The sequence below is a fragment of the Schistocerca americana genome, chromosome 1 (genome assembly GCF_021461395.2).
Source record: "Schistocerca americana isolate TAMUIC-IGC-003095 chromosome 1, iqSchAmer2.1, whole genome shotgun sequence".
Taxonomy (NCBI): domain Eukaryota; kingdom Metazoa; phylum Arthropoda; class Insecta; order Orthoptera; family Acrididae; genus Schistocerca; species Schistocerca americana.
Genome location: NC_060119.1, coordinates 1,149,477,709 through 1,149,499,806, shown reverse-complemented (window position 1 = coordinate 1,149,499,806; position 22,098 = coordinate 1,149,477,709). Strand labels below are relative to the sequence as shown.

General features: G+C 44.4%; 1 protein-coding gene across 1 annotated transcript in view; it reads right to left on the bottom strand.

The window, feature by feature from the left end:
* LOC124619421 (mitogen-activated protein kinase 1) overlaps positions 1–22,098 on the bottom strand; it is a 378,544-nt gene that overhangs the window by 64,439 nt on the left and 292,007 nt on the right. The window lies entirely within an intron of this gene.

Sequence of the window (22,098 nt, the reverse complement as noted above, 5' to 3'; positions counted from 1 at the left end):
GCAGAAGTACTTTAGCATATGGTTCCGCACAAAAACCATTTACCAAAACAAAACAGTTGTTGATGATGATGATATTACAAAACCACTGCCTTTGACAGAGATTTGTTCTTTTTGCATGCTGAATTTATACTTTCACTTCCATAAATAAATATCACAGTGTTCCCAAGCCTTTCACCTCCATCCAACATATTTGTACTGCATTGCTTTTGTCACCTGTGTATGGCATATCATATACTTGGTATTCTCTCCCCTTGCTGTGAAGTAACAAATGTTCACCCATCATCACTAAACTGCACTATCAGATGTGGAATTTCAGCCTCATTGTCTCCGGAACACATCTGACAAGCTAGCAATTATATCACTGTGAACAAAATTGGTAAGAAAATAAGTTCAGTTGGGCGACATACCATTATTCACAACTTGCAGTGCATTCTTCTTTTCACAACAAATGCAACATGTGCACTGCTTAGGAAAGCCATGCAAAATTCTAAAGCTGCATTGCTGCTCCTGCACTTTACTCTTATATTGAAAGATATTGTTAAGAGTTTTAAGACCACACCAAAAGATAACAAACTCCTTTGTACATCAATTAAATACATCGTAGTAAGTATTTTCTAATTTTTGGCAGAAATGATGTGAGCAGAACATATACATACAAGTAAAAAATGTTGCTGCACTTCACACAGGTAAACACCCAGCTTTCTTGAAAGTGAACAATATACTGATCAAGATGACAACTGTCAGTACAATTGATCTGGAAATGTTAATAATAAAAAAAACTGTAATGATGTACTACAACTTCTGTTGCAGCCAGAAAATGAGACGGTTGCAAAATGTGTTGTGCAGAGTGAAGTTCTGACTAAAAAATGTCTACACAATACTGTGCAAAAGAACAATTGTGTTTCACAGCTACTATCATTCACTGGACTAAAAGAGATAAGGGGCTGGGGATGCATCAGCAAGAGCTATGTATGTTATCAGTGACTGAAAGTAGCAAAGAAATGCGCACTAAATGCCAGTCACAGATGTTACTAGAAAGATAGTGTGCATCACACGAAATGAAGCTCCAAGAACTTATCTGCTGAATGGCAGGAAGGTCGGAGGTGAAAGAGCTGTCTGCATCATTAGAGTCGGAGTAATGAATCAAGTCAACAAAGGTGGAAAGGAAACAGGTCGTAGCTTTGTTACAGATGTGATTTTGAATACCAGCTATTATCACCACCTTATCACCACCTACGAGTGTACAATTTTAGTCACTACACCAACTCATTTGGTTAAACACACACACACACACACACACACACTCTCTCTCTCTCTCTCTCTCTCTCTCTCTCTCTCTCTCTCTCTCTCTCTCTCTCTCTCTCTCTCTGCAGGTTCGCAGTTAAAGGCTCTGAAACGGACTTGTCACAAAAGACATATTAAAATACGTATTGCAGGAATGTATAGCAGAAAGCACTTTCAATATTTTCCTAGCAAAATTGGATTGTAACAGTCAGTTTCTTAAGAACTGTTGATACTGAATGATGTTCTTCAAATGGATAGTAGAGATTCTTAAGCAGATCCTTAAAATTATGATTAGTGTGATGTAGCAGAGGTTTAGGGTTGTGGCGTCTACAGAGAATGGCTCTATGATTTTCTGATATACGATCAACAAGTTGAACTTATGGAAACTGTAATAGCTTCCACTTGCACATTGCACTGGTTACAACGAAGGGAAATCAACAGTGACAATAAGCGTTCACTCTCAAATTCCCGTCTCCATACCTCTTTACTAAGTACTGAGTCATCATTAATTGAATTTTAATAGTATTGCTATGCTATTTTTAAAGATCTTGTTGTTTCTGGCATTGGCAGTTCTGTCCACTGTAGAAAAGTATGTAAATGTCTCGCTAGAGTGCACTACGTCCACACGTGTCAGCACCTACAGAGGGTTCTAGGAGCGATTTGATGAAATAAGGACATGAAATTTTCATGTCAGCACCTACAGAGGGTTCTAGGAGCGATTTGATGAAATAAGGACATGAAATTTTCAGTTACAAATAAGCTCTTCGCCTCCTAATGGCATTTGCTTGATAAAGCCCGTTATTTAAGAGGAGTTTTACTGCCACTTCCTGAGGTGCACTTTGATGGATTTTGCAATGTTTCCATTACACAGAATGGCCAGAAACCACATATTTTGAGACATATAATTGGGGGGAGGGAATGAGAGAGGTGGACTCTCTGGCACTCGCACATTTGACTACATTGTCAATGGACTGGCAGCCTTTCGCGGACTGGAAATCATGTGCGGCATCTCATCAAGACACATACTCCCAAAATCACAAACCGCATGGACCGAAATGAGTTCAGTTTGTGACGGGATGGAGAACAATAGGTTAGGATCTATTCTATCAGAGAGATTAGTATCTACTTTAATATCCTTGGGCAGGATGGTTGCCACAACAGCTCTTTGCTTGGCAATAAGTGCTGCATCTTAGTGTTTTTAACAGCAAAAGACGCCGAATGCATGTGTATGAGGTACAGGGGTTGAACAAAAACGTAGAAACATTGCGAGAAATGCATGTTTGAACATAAATGCAGATGCTAGCCAAGTGTGTGGGTTGCGTTGTTGTATTTCATCATGAACGGCACCTGTGGGATGACCTCAATAGGCTGCAAGTATCAGTTGTGATCAGAACAACGTTCTGCATAATTGTGAGTGCTTAATGTTGGACCTAAGTGAATTCAAACATAGACAAATTGTTGGCGCTTGTATGGTGAGTGCTTGCATAACGGCATACGGGAAAGTAGAAAAAAAATTGCATGCTAAGTCACAACACAGACGAAAGTGGGTGCTGAGTGACCGTGACAGTGGGCCAATGAAGAGGATAGTGACAGAAAATAAAGAGGACGACAGCTGCGAAAGTCACTGGACAACCGGATTTAGCACTCACAAATCCTGCCAGTGCCTAAACAACTGAAGGGAATTCCATAAGCAGTGAATTGAAGGGTGAACTGGAATTCCAAAAACACTCATCAGTGACGCAAATGTTCCTAACAGGAAGACGTGGATACGAAGCCAGAAACCTGGACTATGGAGCAGTGGAAGAAAGATATTTGGCTGGATACATCTTGTTTCACACTGTTTTCAGGCCGAGTTTTCGTCCCAAGATTTTGACACATGACGGGAGCTCAGTGACGATTTGGGCAGCCATATCATGGCATCCCACGAACCCCAGGGTTACCCTGCAAGGTTGCATCACTGCCAGCGATTGAGCAGATCATGTCTATGCCGTAGTACAACAGCTCACGTGGTGCTGATAGAATTTCGAACAGAATTCTGAAAAGTTATTCCAACTTACTAGGTTGCGTCCTTAGTAATATACGCAATGCGTCACAGGCACACGGAATTTTTCCAGAGAGATTGAAATATGCAACTGTTAAGAATGACAAGGATGATTTTAAAAAATAATCGTCCGATTTCCATACGAACATCTTTTCCAAAATATTCGAAAAAGTAATGTGCTGAAGTGTAATCTCCCACTTAAGTGGAACAGCTTACTTACTATATCAAAGTTTGGATAGATGCTAGACTAAGAACGCTATTTATGCATCCAACCAAATGGTACTGCGTTAAATAATAAAATACCGCCAGTTGGTATTTTTCTAATCATTCCAAGACGTTTGTATAGATTGTGTTATTTTACTAGAAAAATTTAAATTTTATTGAACTCATGACTTTAAGCACAGATAGTTTGAATCATACTTCACAGACAGAATGCAAAGGGTTGAGTTGAATGATTCAAACAATGTCGGAAGCGTAAAACATTTTAGTGACTTGCGAAAAATCACAAAGGGACTAACATTCAGATATTTCTTCGTAGGGCGTGTTGTCCCCTCCCCCTCCCACTCCTTTAGAGTGTATGTGGTGTTCAACCACGCACGTAATGCAGAGACCTCCTCAAGGAGCTAGACATTTTAGCTGCGCCATCATAACAGAGACATCGCTAAAGAAATTTGTCACAAATAATCCATCACGATTTGAGAAAAACAGTTAGGTCCACACCTACAACACTAGAGACAAAATTAACATTTATTATCCATTATTAAAAGCTGTTAGTGGTTCAGAAAGGAGCACAATAGACAAAAGCAAAAACCTTTGATCATTTGCCCATTAACATAAAATGTCAGACAGGTAGCAAGGCAAGTTTTAAATCTAATTTAAAATCATTTCTCTTGGACAGCTGACGAATTTCTACATAAAAACTGGTAGCTTTTAGGTGTAGTTCATGAGTAGGATTAAAACAATAATGTGTTCGTCAATGATGTATACGTATCTTGTAAACTGGCTCGTTCCACATAATTTATGTAATTAACCAACAAACAATATTTGTCTCCCAATGGTGATGCTGTATTTTGAGGGAATGGTGCGCTTTCGTTATCCACCTCAATCACCTTTACCAGAACTTACATACGGGATCTATTCCAAGATGACTGGAAACCGGTTTGGATGCCACCAGTTTTCCTATACCATATTAGGCAGAACAATGTGTTGTGTTTTTGGTGTTTCCATACTTTTTCCACCCCCTGTTACATCTCACTCGGAAAGAAAGTTGTGAGCACTGAACACTCTTTCCTCAGTTACTGGAGTAGCCACGAAAGTTTTATGATTATATGAGACGAAGAGAGAAACGTTCTATTACATGCTCGAGATGATTCGTGGTGTAACTGAAAAACAAAGTTACAAAAATTCTGCTCAGTTTCAAATAAATTCGGCGGAACAGACAGATGTCAATTAACCTTCAAAGATTGTCGTTCAGCGTATGTGTGAAATGCAAACAAACTTTGAAATAATGTGCTCTGCAAATGTAGTGTATGTGATACCACTTTTCAGTGCTTTAGGGGTTCAAACCACCTCATGTAACAGTATCACCATCGTACTGGGCTTAAAACACCAGCGTCCGCAGCTTGTGGTCGTGCGGTAGCGTTCTCGCTTCCCACGCCCGGGTTCCCGGGTTCGATTCCCGGCGGGGTCAGGGATTTTCTCTGCCTCGTGATGACTGGGTGTTGTGTGCTGTCCTTAGGTTGGTTAGGTTTAAGTAGTTCTAAGTTCTAGGGGACTGATGACCATAGATGTTAAGTCCCATAGTGCTCAGAGCCATTTGAACCATTTAAAACACCAGGAAGCAATAATAATAATAATAATTCACAGATAGCTAATGCCCAAATATCACAACCCAAAAAAGATCCACTACAGTAATTTTAAGTATACGATACGTCACCCTTCTCACTTTAACAAATTATTTTGAGGTTATAATTTACGCCTAAAATTTCTGACAAAGATTTTGCCTACTTTCGGTTTCCCATAAAGCTGCGATTTCTGTCCACTGGTTCTGAGCCATGTCCCGATTATGATATTTTTCATCCCCACAGTGCCGAAAAATCCTCCTTTCTTGGACAAAAATTTTCAGTTTCTCGCTGTCCATATTTCGCGTTATGAGAACATCGGCTGATTAGACCGAAGAAAACAAAGTTATCTGAATTTCACTGATTGTCCTCCGAAGACTGCACGTTCGGTCGGTGCGATGGCTGAATTGTGACCGTGGTGTACTGATTTGAGAATATCGGCCGTTTTCGGCAGATAATGCCGTCACCGTAGCGGCAGATGACACCGTCACCGTAGCACCGATATCTTTTCAAATCAGTACGCCAGTACCTGCGCAGTAATAATACAGCCGATCGCACCGACCGAACGTACGGACTTCGGACGACAATCGGTGAAATTAAAATCACTTAGTTTTCTTCGGTCGAATCAGCCGACGTTCTCATACGCGAAATATGGACAGTGAGAAACTCAAAATTTTAGTCCAAGAAAGGAGGCGGTTTGCGGTACTGCGATAACGAAAAATATCGTAATCGGGATATAGCTCGATATCTATGGGCTGAACCAGCAGCTTTTTTGGAACCCCGAATCTTTGCCGGAAATTTTAAGCGTAAATTATAACCTCAAAAAATTATTTGTTCAAGTGAGAATGGTGGCGTATCTTATGTTTAAGTTACTGTAGTGGATCTTCTTTCTGTTATGGTAGGTGGCCATTAACTACCTACAAATTACTGCTGCTGCTGCTTCATGGCGTTTGTATCCCAGTAGGATATGGTTTGCAAATGTGGTGTATGTGTTTGCACTGCAGTGCTTTAAGAGATCAGAGCATCTTAATACAAAATTTGCCTCTCTCACGTACTTTAAATGACAGTTATTCAAAGTTAACGTTTTGCTGAATTTCTTTGAAGCTCTGCGGCAGTGTGTTTGTAATACAACGTTTCCATTTTCATCTCATACATTTGCAAAACTTCTCTGGTTATTCGAATAACTGAGGAAAGATTGTACAGAACTCGCTACTTTCTTTTCGAGACATTTTAATAGCAACAGCCGCAATGCAGCACTCGTCTCCTAGCACAGAGGCGTCGGGGCATCCATCCCGCACTGGGAGGTTAAAATAGACTAAACTCCTTGATAGAATAGATTCCAATCTAAGGTAACCTGACGACCTTGATACCGCCACAAATTGACAAAGGAGATCGAACGCACTGTGAGCGGTCGGCCAATGTTATCTGTCGACCTCCGCCGACGGCGTATGGCGGTCGTTGTCGGTGCCACTGTGAACGCAGCTTTTTAGAGACGGAATGAAATGATGTCGAGCATCGTGCTGACAGCCAACAGGTAGGTGTGTGTATCCTTTGTTCTGCAAGACGCGGTCTTCCGTTCCGCGTGCTACAGCGTCAGGCGTTGCACCCTCGGCGTACGCGCCAACAGCAGTACCACAATCAATAATGGCGGGAGCGGGCTGAGCGGAAAGGGTGAGGGAGTGAGGGAAGCGGTGAGGGTGAGGGAGACGGAGAGAGAGGGGGGGGGGGGGGGGGGAAGAGAGAGAGAGGCGGAGGGGGAGGGGTGGGGAACTGGAGGCAGCCACAACAGCCGACGAAAGGGAATGGCGACGCCGTCTCCGACAACCCCATCGGCGTGTCTGTTGCGAATTTGGCAAGTGCGTGCCACAGCGGAGCGGTGCAAGACACGGTCTCGCGACCTTGCCTAATTTAGTACTGACACAAAATGCGAAAGACAGCAGGTTTAAAATAAAACACAGTAGTTCTCTCTCTCTCTCTCTCTCTCTCTCTCTCTCTCTGCGTGCGTGCGTGCGTGTGTGTGTGTGTGTGTGTGTTCCAACACGCAAGCTCGAATTCATGCATAGCGAGAAAGATCGGGGTTCAATACTCGGCCGGCCAATCCGATTCACCACGTGTTCTTTTTGTTCCGTAAATCACTTTAGGCGAACGTCAGGATAATTTATCCTCAAATACAACAACTCACTCTTTCTCTCGGCCTAGTCCAACGGAACTAGTTTTCCGGCGTGAATCACGTCGATGTTAAGCTACACTGTGTGATGAAAAATATCCGGACACCCCCAAAAACATATGTTTTTCATATTAGGTGCCAGGTATTCCATATCAGCGACCTCAGTAGTCATTAGACATCGTGAGAGAGCAGAATGCGGCACTCTGCGAACTCACGGATTTCGAACGTGGTCACGTTATTGAGAGTCACTTGTGTCAAACGTCTGTACGCGAGATTTCCACGCTCCTAAGCATCCCTAGGTTCACTGTTTCCGATGTGACAGTGAAGTGGAAACGTGAAGCGATACGTACAGCACAAAAGCGTATAGGCCGACCTCGTCTGTTGACTGACAGAGACCGCTGACAGTTGAAGAGGGTCGTAATGTGTAATAGGTAGACATCTATCCAGACCATCACACAGGATTTCCAAACTGCACCAGGATCCATTGCACGTACTATGACAGTGTGGTGGGAGGTGAGAAAACTTGGATTTCATGGTCGGGCGGCTGTTTATAAGCCACACATCACGCCGGTAAATGCCAACCGATGCCTCGCGTGGTTTAAGGAGCGTAAACATTGGACGATTGAACAGTGGAAACCGTAGTGTGGAGTGACGAATCACGGTACACAATGTGGCGATGCCATGGCAGAGTGTGGGTATGGCGAAAGCCCTGTGAACGTCATATGCCAGCGTGTGTAGTGCCAACAGTAAATTTCGGCGGCGGTGGCGAATGGTTGCCTGCACAGAGTCCTGACTTGAACCCTATAAACACCTTTGGGATGTTTTGGAACGCCGACTTCGTGCCAGGCCTTACCGACCGAAATCAATACCTCTCTTCAGTGCACCACCCCGTGAAGAATGGACTGCCATTCCCCAAGAAACCTTCTAGCACCTCATTGAACGTATGCCTGCGAGAGTGGGAGCTGTCATCAAGGCTACGGGTGGGCCAACACCTTATTGAATTCCCGCATTACCGATGGAGGGCGCCACGAACTTTCAAGTCGTTTTCGGCCAGGTGTCCGGATACTTTTGATCACATAGTGAACAAGCATTGTGTCGTCGGTTGGCGAATCAAAGACTTCGATTGCATTTCCACTTACTAAGCTGAATAGTGGTTCCCAAAAACGTCGATGAATTTTTGATAGTGCACCATAAACGAAAATAAAAAAACGGCCCATCTGGTAACACTATTAATCTCATAGAAACAGCTGTATGGTTTAAATAACGAGAGCTATACGATGTCACTGTACAAAATGGAATTGAAAGAGAAAATTAGCAGTACGGAAAGGGAATAGGTACTGTACTCCATAGAACCGCTTCTTTTTTCCGTTCCCGAAGTAGGTGATCGTAACATACCAGCGTAGCTCCCCCTTGCCAAAATCGAACTTCTGCTTGGTTTTATGCGGTCCACCATGATTTTTCTCTCACGCGCCAACATCCTCATCTCAGAATAACTGGCGCAGTGGTTAGAACACTGGACTCGCATTTGGGAGGAGACTGTTCAAACCCGCATCCGGCCATCCTGACTTAGGTTTTCTGTCATTTCCCTAAATCGCTTCAGGCGGGATGGTTCCTTTGAAAGGGCAAGGGCGACTTCCTTTCCCAGCCTTCCCTAATCCGATGGGACCGATGACCTCGCTGTTTGGTACCCTTCCCCCAAAACAAACCAACCAAACAAACAACAAACCGGCTCTTACACCAAACACTTGCCTATAATCTCCGACCGAGAAAGGAAGTATAATATTAAAGAAAGGAAGACTAAGGTTTACTGTATCGTCGACGACGATGTCATTAGAGACAGATCACAGGCTCGTGTTGGGTAAGGATGACGAAGGAAGTCGCCGGACAATTGCCTTTCAGTGAAACCACGGAAAACCTAAATCTGGATGGACCGGCAGCGATTTCAACTGCTGTCCTCCCGAATACGAGCTCAGTACTTTACACACGCGCCGCCTCGTCTGGTAGAGAAAGAAGGGATTCAAACACACAACTGTCTACAGTTATCGACCGCGGGACGGACATCGCACCTCTGATGGGAAGCTGGAACGGTTTCGGGCGAAATCCAAAGGCGTACTGCGGACCTCCTGGGGACGGCCTATCAGCCTGGTGTGCACACTACCTACCTGTTACCTAACGACAAATAGCCGAAAAATCCGTATGCGATAAACCAATACAGCTGGAACAATACCAAATCTGTGCGTTTTTCTCCTATAAACGGGACGCTAGGAAAAGTCCGTTAATATTACACATTTTTAAAAGTTTTGCACTTACGTTTGATCTGTTACGTTAAGACGAAAAGTTGTTCTCGATAAAAAGGGTACAGCGCTGATGCGAGTGTCCTCAACGGCAGTAATGGCAACTATTTCCATCACTGATGGCAGGACTTTCCTCAAGTTCTGGGATCTTGGACTCTGCCACCCGTATGTTCCAGAATACATTAACCAGAAGGCCACTTCAGACTCGATAAGGATGTAGAAGGCAAAAGGCTGTGTCCGAAACTTCTAGCACTCGCTGTAAGTTCTTCCGAGAAACCAATTAAAATCTATATAATGTTGCTAAAGCTGCTTTGAAACACAGTCCCTTCAACCTTCCTCCTACCACAATTTTTTTTTGTTCCATTGGGTACCACTGGGGTCATACAGACGCCTAATAATTCACACGGCTTTTATTTGCATGAACAAACATAAAAACAGTCACCATTCTATTTTCACTAATGTTACATTCAAGAAGCGAAAAGTTTAAATTGTGGTTGGTTTGGGCTCATTGGCACTCAGTGGAAAAGACAAAAATCACATGAATAAATTTTAATGTGTTGCAAATATGAAATGGAACAGAAAATCGTTCGATACAATTGTTTCGGAGGGAGAAAGGCACATATTTTGAAGATAATTGCCTCGAAGACAAGGGGTACATATTTTTCCATTGTACTTAAGGAGTCATATCGACCCCGGTTGTACTAGGAGTGTTAAGTAATTAACGTATCTTTCAGGAGTGTTGGCAAATTTTTACAACTAATTACGAGTTCATATCCATAATTCTAAGTTGTGTTATTAATAATTTTCCATCCGGGCTGTGTATTACATTTCCAAGAACCTTTTTGCCAAGACTGATTAAATGGTTTTGAATGTTTCACGACTGAAATGAGCTGCCGTGTGCACATTGGTTGTACAGAGAATGAACGAGTGCTGTCATTTCTTCCTCAAAACCCTTAAATATATTTTCAAGTGTGCATCGTTACCAGCATGTTCACCTAAATTCTTCCCTGAACTGCGTAATACCACAGTCAAAGAAATACAGCGGAAGTTTCTTTTCACAATATACTAATGGTACGCCACATTTTAAGAGGAACGCTTGTCTTCTCCCCAGTATTCAACATTTTGATCATTTGAGTAGATATGCTTGTCTTGAATGCTGAGCTAATTCTTTAAACTCACAACTCAAAAACAAAAAATAAGCATAGTAAAATTAAATACTTGGTATTTAATAAGTCATAACAATCAATAGACAGCGGAACAGCACGAAAACGGGATTTCATAATTTTCCTTCTTCAGAATACACACATGACAGTCATTGGACAGTGTATTTTTTTAATACTAAGAAGTTCGAACAAATTCCGCATGGTAGCGCTGCCGCTAGATAAGTCTTTTGCATTGCTTCGTTGCCATGGTGACCCCAAATACATATCGTTGTGTGTTGCATTTCGCAAAGAATTACAATACAAGGTAATTATAAATTACTGAAAATATTTCACAGATTTGCTGTAACTATTTATTCGACATATTGTCACAGGGCTTTGCACACATGGAAAAACTCAAAAAGTGTTATTTTTTTTAATATTAAAAGTGCTCCACATGTGCCGCCCCAAATGATTTTGCATATATTAAATCCACAATCGAGTCCTCCTGATAGGTCTGTTCAAAAGTGCAGTTGATGTGAACTCGCAGTTCCGGCAGGTTCGTTGATCGAGCAGGTGTACACACTGAATCTTTGGCGTCGCAAAGGGTTGGATTGGGAGAGCGTGGAGGCCCTGACATGAACTGCTGGTCGTCAAACCCACTACGACCGATCCATCAGTTTCTCAATTTCCTGTTTAAGAATTCACTAACATCGCGATGTAAGCGGGGTGGAAAACCATCCTGCTGGTGGATGATGTCCACACTATAGGTCTTCATTTGTGGCATGAACCAATTTTCCAGCACGTCCAGATACAAGCGTCCTGTAACGGTCTAATCACAGAAGAAAACGGGACTTGCACAGAACACAGTTACTTTTGGTAAAACTAGTATGTGCTTCGCGACTGCGTGGTGATTCTCTGTCCCCCAGATTCGCATATTGTGGCTGTTCACTATTCAATTCACAAGAAATGTCGCTTTATAAATGAAGATGATTTTCTCACAAAACTCATCCTCTTCCACATGTTGCAACTGTGCCGAAAATTCAAAGTGTGTAATTTTGTCATCGGGAGTCAGGACTGGTGGTACTTGTAAGGCTTCAGTAGTTTCCTTCAGATCCTCCGGGCGGTCGGTTGTGGTATGTTCAGCTCTCTGCTCTGTTCGTCGACTTCTGTGGACTACGTGCGAAACTCGCCTGCATGCGGTCAACCGTTTCTTCACTCACTGCAGGTCTGTGAATGCATTTCACGCACAACATGCGCATTGTCGGCGCCTATCGCCAAAGTTGCCTTAATGCTCACTGCTGCACTCTCGCGGCAGAGATCTGAAGAACGGCTGCAACAGTACAAAACTGAGTGTTTCTGTATGTGTGTTGAGTTTTGAGACATCACGTCAGTTAATATAGCTATAGAGAATTTATGGAACTGCCTTCAGTAAGTTATAATAACGTTTTATATCAAGTGAAATACCAGTTTAGCTGACAGCTCTATAATGTGCCTCCTCGTTTTTGGTCTGCTTTGTTACATAGGACTGCAGTTCTATCGTCATCAGCAATGTCCGTCCGCTAACATGCCAAGTCGTCGTCGAACAAATTTGTGTTGCCTTTCGAGCTAAAATGCATTGTCAAACGAACACATTACCAATTTGCTCAAAGACCACTATAGGGGGGGGGGGAAATAATTCATTCTGATTTCCCAAGACAACAGTATAAAGCGTCCTATCGCAACGTTTACATTTGGAGCCACACGGGCAATGCATTGCTCCCCGAGTACAGTGACCACCGATGACTCATGCTGCTATTTTGCGAGATTCGGAAAATTAAAAGTTTGCACCTCTTAGGTTTTTAGGATGAAGCAACTTCGAGTCATTTACGGTCTACCAGCAGAATGCGGTTAAACAAGCACGAGCCTCGCCAAAAGAAGTGCCTTTTGCGCCACTGGTTGTAGCAAGTTTACAGAAGTTATTCTCCGTGCACGGTATCAAGCGACAGACCATCCCTGAATCGTGTCTAATTTCATATTTTTGTCGTGTATACTTTGTTTACAAACATAATTTACAATCTGACCTTGAAACATGCTGTACTCGGCGCTAGCACTGGTTGTCAGGGAGTCTGGCATACGACACACACACACACACACACACACACACACACACACACACACACACACACACACAGTGGCCGACATTGAGTGATCGCCGTTTCGTGTTTACAGGAGGTCGGCACGGCGCGGGCACGTAGAGGCGCTGATAAGTCACGGCCCAGCTGCCTGTCTCGTGGGAGCGTTGAGCGCGCAATTTGTCTCCGGTACTGCGTCTGCATGCTGAGACGTACACCGCACTCAACTCAGATACAAACAACAGATAGGACTAGCGAACCATCCGACCGTGACTGTAGGCTTCGAAACTGCCAGACGGCATGTGAAAGCTGTCTTAAAGCGCCTAGTACTTTGAGCGTACATACAACAGTGCTTCTCCTACCGATCTCGTTTGTTACATAGGGTCAATTATTTACATATGGTCCTTCGGTTTATTTCAGTACATTTTCAGAATGAACTCGGTGAATCTTAATTCAGAATAAAAATTTTAAAAAATCAATTATTCTTGAAGTATTTCCCGCTCCAATTTTCACAGAAATGACGCCCTTCCGGTGTGGCCGAGCGGTTCTAGGCGCTTCAGTCTGGAACCGCGCGACTGCTACGGTCGCAGGTTCGAATCCTGTCTCGGGCATGGATTTGTGTGATGTTCTTACATTAGTTACTTTTAAGTAGGTCTAAGTTCTAGGGGACTGATGACCTCAGATGTTAAGTCCCACAGTGCTCAGAGCCATTTGAACCATTTTGAACAGAAATGCAAAGAAAGGGGAATACTTTTAAACCTCAGATGTTAAGTCCCATAGTGCTCAGAGCCATTTGAACCATTTTGAACAGAAATGCAAAGAAAGGGGAATACTTTTAAACACTAACACCCCAGTTCCACTTCTTTAAAGATTCGAACCCTGGATGAGCACAGTCTGGGTAATTTGTATTCCGTTTGAGTTCCGCTGAGTCAAGATATACAGGGTGTTACAAAAAGGTACGGCCAAACTTTCAGGAAACATTCCTCACACACAAAGAAAGAAAATATGTTAATATGTTATGTGGACATGTGTCCGGAAACGCTTACTTTCCATGTTAGAGCTCATTTTATTACTTCTCTTCAAATCACATTAATCATGGAATGGAAACCCACAGCAACAGAACGTACCAGCGTGACTTCAAACACTTTGTTACACGAAATGTTCAAAATGTCCTCCGTTAGCGAGGATACATGCATCCACCCTCCGTCGCATGGAATCCCTGATGCGCTGATGCAGCCCTGGAGAATGGCGTATTGTATCACAGCCGTCCACAATACGAGCACGAAGAGTCTCTACATTTGGTACCGGGGTTGCGTAGACAAGAGTTTCCGAATGCCCCCATAAATGAAAGTCAAGAGGGTTGAGGTCAGGAGAGCGTGGAGGCCATGGAATTGGTCCGCCTCTACCAATCCATCGGTCACCGAATCTGTTGTTGAGAAGCGTACGAACACTTCGACTGAAATGTGCAGGAGCTCCATCGTGCATGAACCACATGTTGTGTCGTACTTGTAAAGGCACATGTTCTAGCAGCACAGGTAGAGTATCCCGTATGAAATCATGATAATGTGCTCCATTGAGCGTACATACTGACGAAACTAAAATGAGCTCTAACATGGGAATTAAGCATTTCCGGACACATGTCCACATAACATCTTTTCTTTATTTGTGTGTGAGGAATGTTTCCGGAAAGTTTGGCCGTACCTTTTCGTAACAGCCTGTATACGCTGTTTCTAACTGCAACACTTGACTTACTGTGTTAAACGATGAACGTAAGATTATATTTCCTACACAGCTGATTACGACAGCATATTAAACTTTTATACTCCGTCAATAATTATATGAAATACCCAAAATCAAATTTTTCTTGTCCCTGGATGCCGCTGGTTGGGCAACGAGCAACTGGAATTGGTGACATTTCAACCGTTTAGTAATAGATAAAGAGAAAATGGTCAGAATCGTTAATTTTTTGCTGTTAGGCGTCGCCAGTTCGCATAGTGGCGTGAAAAGAGCTCACAGCTGCGAACATTTACATATCCACAAAGTGACAAGTGCGCGCCCATCCTTTCCCGTGTCGAGTCAGTTGGTATCTTTCCAATTACACCTGGCAGGAAAACTAGTTTAAATGGCGACGGCAAACATTTATCGACAAAGCGCCTACGTAGGTGCCCTAGTTCAGGAAAGTCTGAAGCGCGAACCGGCGGTGTAAGATGAAATTATACTACCAACGAGTTTACGTATCATCAAATGCTCTCCCTTCCATATTTAAATAAAATTTGCTAGCAGCACTGGTAATATGTTCGAACAATTGAGTTTTCATTTTTTTGTAATTACTTGTACTTTCGCATCACTCGCCATTAAATGGCATACCACCTTCTATAGGAACAGTTAACTTTAAGCAACGTGCTTCTAATTAAGTCTTATTCTTCTGGAAGACCTGGAGGCAACAACCGGGTGGGAAAGAGATTTAATTTCCTTTATAATTTATGGTGCTTGTTACATCTGCACCAGCACATTTACAGAGACTAACACACACACACACACACACACACACACACACACACACACACAGACACACAGAGGTGAGTAAAAATATCCTGAAGTGTTAATTATTTGTTTCCACTCACGGTAGGACTTAACATTTGAAAATCAAAAATACATTACGGTAGGCGCAGGCTCTACGCTAGGCTACCGCTTCACCGTTTCTCTTTGCCTTTTTTATGTATAAAAAACAACAACAACAACAACAACAACTTAAGAGGAAGAAATGCAAACGGCACATCACAAGCCGAGTCAAGACTGTACGGACGATGATCGATGACAGTGAACTCGAGGCGCATATGTCGCAGTGCTCGTGTGTGGCTCCTGCGGTTAGGAACTCGATTACAGCACGTTGTTTCTCACGCACCGACATAGTCCTGTTGTAGACTACGAAGTTACACACTACAGTTCGGAACCCTCTAGCGGCAGAGGATTGCAACTTGAGTCACTAATGCTGGAAAGTCGACCGAGTAATACATCGAACACCTCAACCGATACTGAGAACAGCGTAATAAAAAATTCGAACTCATTACTTTTGAGCGCGTCCCGAAGCCTTGTTTTCATACCAGTGTTCCAGGGCTGCAAGTGGATTTTCAGTGTCCCGTACTCTGCGGTTGTGGGTGTTCAGCATACCACTGATGTGAAGTGTTGACTCATGTCTGAAAATTGCCTTCAGGAAAGTGTCGCCGTCCTCTATCCGATGCAGCATTTCCGCATACAATTCCCCTCGAGGAACCTTGTCTGCATCAGTATTGTGCTGTGCCACTGTAACTCTGTATGGTTTCAAAGTGTAAACGTCTACGCAGTAGTCGCCGAAGAGTCTTTTGTGGAATGTCAGTATCTTGTGGACCGCGCGAAGAGTTCCCCCTCACCTGCTCGACATAATCATCAACAAATTGGTTCAAATGACTCTAAGCACTATGGGACTTAACATCTGAGGTCATCAGTCCCCTAGACGTACTTAAACCTAACTAACCTAAGGACATCACACACATCCATGCCCGAGGCAGGATTCGAACCTACGACCGTAGCAGCAGCGCAGTTCCGGACTGAAGCGCCTAGAACCGCTCGGCCACAACGGCCGGGATAATCATCAACATGCGGGCGACCTGGTGATTTAGCATACCGCAGTGAGCAACCCATCTAAACAAAGTTCTCGTGCCGAGAGTAAATTGTAGGCCTGTTCGGACGTTCTTTAGCGTATATGGTACGAAATTTACACAGAATAGTTGTTGCAAAATTCGTTTCACATCGAGCACGCTACGCATAAGTGTAAGTAGCCATTTTAATTGTGCACTAAGCTGGCGTTCCTGGTGGCGGAATGGGGTACTGGTGCACTACGTGAATCAAACTTGAGGTTGTTTGCTGCAAAATGGCACATCTACCGATTCTGTAAGTTATTTCGATAAATTTCTGTATCATTCGAAAGTTGTGAAGTCCATTTCGACTGTTCCAGTATTAACAATTATGGCGACCACTTTTTACTTACTTTTTCCCATCTTTCTCGTTTTCATTTGACGAGGGTCGTGTCAATAGGAGCAGGAGGGGAAAGACTAACAAGAGAAGTAGTAGAAACAGTGGGGACAGAGAAAGGGGAAGAGAAGGACAGATAAGAGAAGAAGAAAGAGGAGGAACACGAGGAAGAAGAAGGAGCAAGAAGAGGGGGAGCAAGGAAAGGGCAAAGATAATAAATTAGCGAGTCACTGAAGAAGAGTGCTATTTGAGTGGGTGTGCCATGGTATGGGGTGTGATAGGTGCGCTTATTGCAAGTTTGTCTGATGTCAAAGTTCAAGTTTGGACAGCAACGGTTCCAAAACGGGGCCAACCGGGCGTGGCGGAGGCGCTAGTTAACAGCCGCTCGTGATGAATGTAATGTGGAGATTTGCACAACGTCAGGACGCGAAACTAGAGCCGGGACGGGCGCGAAGTTGCCGGCGACGCAGAGGCGGCTGCGGCCAACTTAATTCAGGGCGCTGTCTGGGCGGTGGGTGTGTCGCGGCGGGGGCAGCTGTCGCGGTGATGGATAGCGGCCTGGGAGCTGCTGCGTGGGCACACCACTCATCGCCGCCCCAGACAAGGCGCCCTGCGAGGGGTGAGCCATCCCACAAGTCGGCTGTCATTACACGGGGACAACAGCAATTCCATCGACAAAGTTTCGGACGTGGTTCAGATATAACGGTGTAAGGAAATCGTGGTCCCCGTAACTCATTACGAAGTCATTTATTCTTCTTACTCTTCCATTCTATTGAGTCCTTTCACCCATTCACCTTTGAAGCTGTATTGCACTGAAAATACAATACTGGCAATTAAAATTGCTACACCAAGAAGAAATGCAGATGATAAACGGGTATTCATTGGACTAATATATTATACTAGAACTGACATGTGATTACATTTTCACGCATTTTGGGTGCATAGATCCTGAGAAATCAGTACCCAGAACAACCACCTCTGGCCGTAATAACGGCCTTGATACGCCCGGGCATTGAGTCAAACAGATCTTGGATGGCGTGTACAGGTACAGCTGCCCATGCAGCTTCAACACGATATCACAGTTGATCAAGAGTAGTGACTGGCGTATTGTGACGAGCCAGTTGCTCGGCCACCATTGACCAGACGTTTTCAGTTGGTGAGAGATCTGGAGAATGTGCTGGCCAGGACAGCATTCGAACATTTTGTGTATCCAGAAAGGCCCGTACAGGACCTGCAACATGCGGTCGTGCATTATCCTGCTGAAATGTAGGGTTTTGCAGGGATCGAATGAAGAGTAGAGCCACGGGTCGTAACACATCTGAAATGTAACGTCCACTGTTCAAAGCGCCGTAAATGCGAACAAGAGGTGACCGAGACATGTAACCAAAGGCACCCTATACCATCACGCCGGGTGATGCAACAGTATGGCGATGACGAATACACGCTTTCAATGTGCGTTCACCGCGATGTCGCCAAACACGGATGCGACCATCATGATGCCGTAAACAGAACCCGGTTTCATCCGAAAAAATGACGTTTTGCCATTCGTGCACCCAGGTTCGTCTTTGAGTACACCATCGCAGACTCTCCTGTCTGTGATGCAGCGTCAAGAGTAACCGCAGCCATGGTCTCCGAGCTGATAGTCCATGCTGCTGCAAACGTCGTCGAACTGTTCGTGCAGATGGTTGTTGTCTTGTAAACGTCCTCATCTGTTGATTCAGGGATAGAGACGTGGCTGCACGATCTGTTACAGCCAAGCGGATAAGATGCCTGTCATCTCGACTGCTAGTGACACGAGGCCGTTGGGTTCCAGCACGGCGTTCCGTATTATCCTCCTGAACCCACCGATACCATATTCTGCTAACAGTCATTGGATCTGTACCAACGCAAGTAGCAATGTCCCGATACGATAAACCGCAATCGCGATAGGCTACAATCCGATCTTTATCAAAGTCGGAAACGTGATGGCACGCATTTCTCCTCCTTACACGAGGCATCACAACAACGTTTCACCAGGCAACGCCGGTCAACTGCTGTTTGTGTATGAGAAATCGGTTGGAAACTTTCCTCATGTCAGCACGTTGTAGGTGTCGCGACCGGCGCCAACCTTGTGTGAATGCTCTGAAAAGCTAATCATTTAATCATTTACATATCACAGCATCTTCTTCCTATCGGTTAAATTTCGCGTCTGTAGCACGTCATCTTCGTGGTGTAGCAATTTTAATGGCCAGTAGTGTATCTGCACTGTGTCGACGGTATGTTGTGAGTCCTGTCTGGAAGCAAAGGACTCACGGTATCCGCATTTGACAACAGGAACGCCCACTTCACTCTTCGCCCTAAAGCTTGCATTCTGTACTGCTATGGGTTGTGTTTGCAGCAGTGTCACGCCCCTCGTATAGAATCCCTGAATCCAACGGATTTTTTTTGTTTTTTTTTTGTTTGTTTTGTTTTTAACGGCAGTGTCGGTTGGTCACAGTCAGTGTGCTCCCTGCCGCCGTTGGATAAGCAGCTGAGCAGCAAGTCGTATACTCCTAGCTCACTCATTTGTTATATAGTTTAATTCTTAATTTCTTTGCGTGTTTTTGGTACTTGCATTGTTTAATTCATAAATTTCGGGCGTATTATAGTATTTGAGAGTGTAGCATCGCGTTTTAGTACCTGAATAGTGTAAATTCGCGTAGTCTCCTTCCGCCGCCGAGCAGTGTCAGCAGTGCGCAAGTAGCAGCGTTACTGCATTTACTAGGCAATCTTGTATTTTAATAACCGTTTAAATTTTGTTGATTTGTTTGCGCTCTCTGTAGATTAGTTCAGACGTTCTTTGCATAACAGTTTTTAGCATGGATAGGGACTGCAACTGCTGTGTTCGGATGCAGGCTGAGTTGGCATCCCTTCGCTCCCAGCTTCAGGCAGTGTTGGCTTCGGTCACACAGCTTGAGGCTGTTGCCAATGGGCATCACTGTGGGGGTCCGGATGGGGGTTTCTCGGGGACGGCCAGCTCGTCCCACGCATCCCCTGATCGGACTACGACTGTGGTTGCCCGGGATACTGCCCGCATTGAGGCTGATCCCTCACCTGTGGTAGAGTGGGAGGTCGTCTCAAGGTGTGGCAGGGGGCGAAAGACATTCCGGAGGGCTGAACGGAAAGCCTCTCCAGTTTGTCTGACGAACCGGTTTCAGGCTCTGTCTCAGGCTGATACTGATCTTCGGCCTGACATGGCTGCTTGTCCTGTTCCAGAGGTTGCCCCTCAGTCTGCAAGATCCGGGCAGTCGCAGAGGGTGGGCTTACTGGTAGTTGGGAGCTCCAACGTCAGGCGCGTAATGGGGCCCCTTAGGGAAATGGCAGCAAGAGAGGGGAAGAAAACCAATGTGCACTCCGTGTGCATACCGGGGGGAGTCATTCCAGATGTGGAAAGGGTCCTTCCGGATGCAATGAAGGGTACAGGGTGCACCCATCTGAAGGTGGTTGCTCATGTCGGCACCAATGATGTGTGTCGCTATGGATCGGAGGCTATCTGATTTGGTGAAGACTGCCAGTCTCGCTAGCGGGATGAAAGCAGAGCTCACCATCTGCAGCATCGTCGACAGGACTGACTGCGGACCTTTGGTACAGAGCCGAGTGGAGGGTCTGAATCAGAGGCTGAGACGGTTCTGCGACCGTGTGGGCTGCAGATTCCTCGACTTGCGCCATAGGGTGGTGGGGTTTCGGGTTCCGCTGGATAGGTCAGGAGTCCACTACACGCAACAAGCGGCTACACGGGTAGCGGGGGTTGTGTGGCGTGGGCTGGGCGGTTTTTTAGGTTAGATGGCCTTGGGCAAGTACAGAAAGGGCAACAGCCTCAACGGGTGCGGGGCAAAGTCAGGACATGCGGGGACCAAGCAGCAATCGGTATTGTAATTGTCAACTGTTGAACCTGCGTTGGTAAAGTACCAGAACTTCAAGCGCTGATAGAAAGCACCGAAGCTGAAATCGTTATAGGCACAGAAAGCTGGCTTAAGCCAGAGATAAATTCTGCCGAAATTTTTACAAAGGTACAGACGGTGTTTAGAAAGGATAGATTGCATGCAACCGGTGGTGGAGTGTTCGTCGCTGTTAGTAGTAGTTTATCCTGTAGTGAAGTAGAAGTGGATAGTTCCTGTGAATTATTATGGGTGGAGGTTACACTCAACAACCGAACTAGGTTAATAATTGGCTCCTTTTACCGACCTCCCGACTCAGCAGCATTAGTGGCAGAACAACTGAGAGAAAATTTGGAATACATTTCACATAAATTTTCTCAGCATGTTATAGTCTTAGGTGGAGATTTCAATTTACCAGATATAGACTGGGACACTCAGATGTTTAGGACGGGTGGTAGGGACAGAGCATCGAGTGACATTATACTGGGTGCACTATCCGAAAATTACCTCGAGCAATTAAACAGAGAACCGACTCGTGGAGATAACATCTTGGACCTACTGATAACAAACAGACCCGAACTTTTCGACTCTGTATGTACAGAACAGGGAATCAGTGATCATAAGGCCGTTGCAGCATCCCTGAATATGGAAGTTAATAGGAATATAAAAAAAGGGAGGAAGGTTTATCTGTTTAGCAAGAGTAATAGAAGGCAGATTTCAGACTACCTAACAGATCAAAACGAAAATTTCTGTTCCGACACTGACAATGTTGAGTGTTTATGGAAAAAGTTCAAGGCAATCGTAAAATGCGTTTTAGACAGGTATGTGCCGAGTAAAACTGTGAGGGACGGGAAAAACCCACCGTGGTACAACAACAAAGTTAGGAAACTACTGCGAAAGGAAAGAGAGCTTCACTCCAAGTTTAAACGCAGCCAAAACCTCTCAGACAAACAGAAGCTAAACGATGTCAAAGTTAGCGTAAGGAGGGCTATGCGTGAAGCGTTCAGTGAATTCGAAAGTAAAATTCTGTGTACCGACTTGACAGAAAATCCTAGGAAGTTCTGGTCTTACGTTAAATCAGTAAGTGGCTCGAAACAGCATATCCAGACACTACGGGATGATGATGGCATTGAAACAGAGGATGACACGCGTAAAGCTGAAATACTAAACACCATTTCCAAAGCTGTTTTACAGAGGAAGACCGCACTGCAGTTCCTTCTCTAAATCCTCGCACAAACGAAAAAATGGCTGACATCGAAATAAGTGTCCAAGGAATAGAAAAGCAACTGGAATCACTCAATAGAGGAAAGT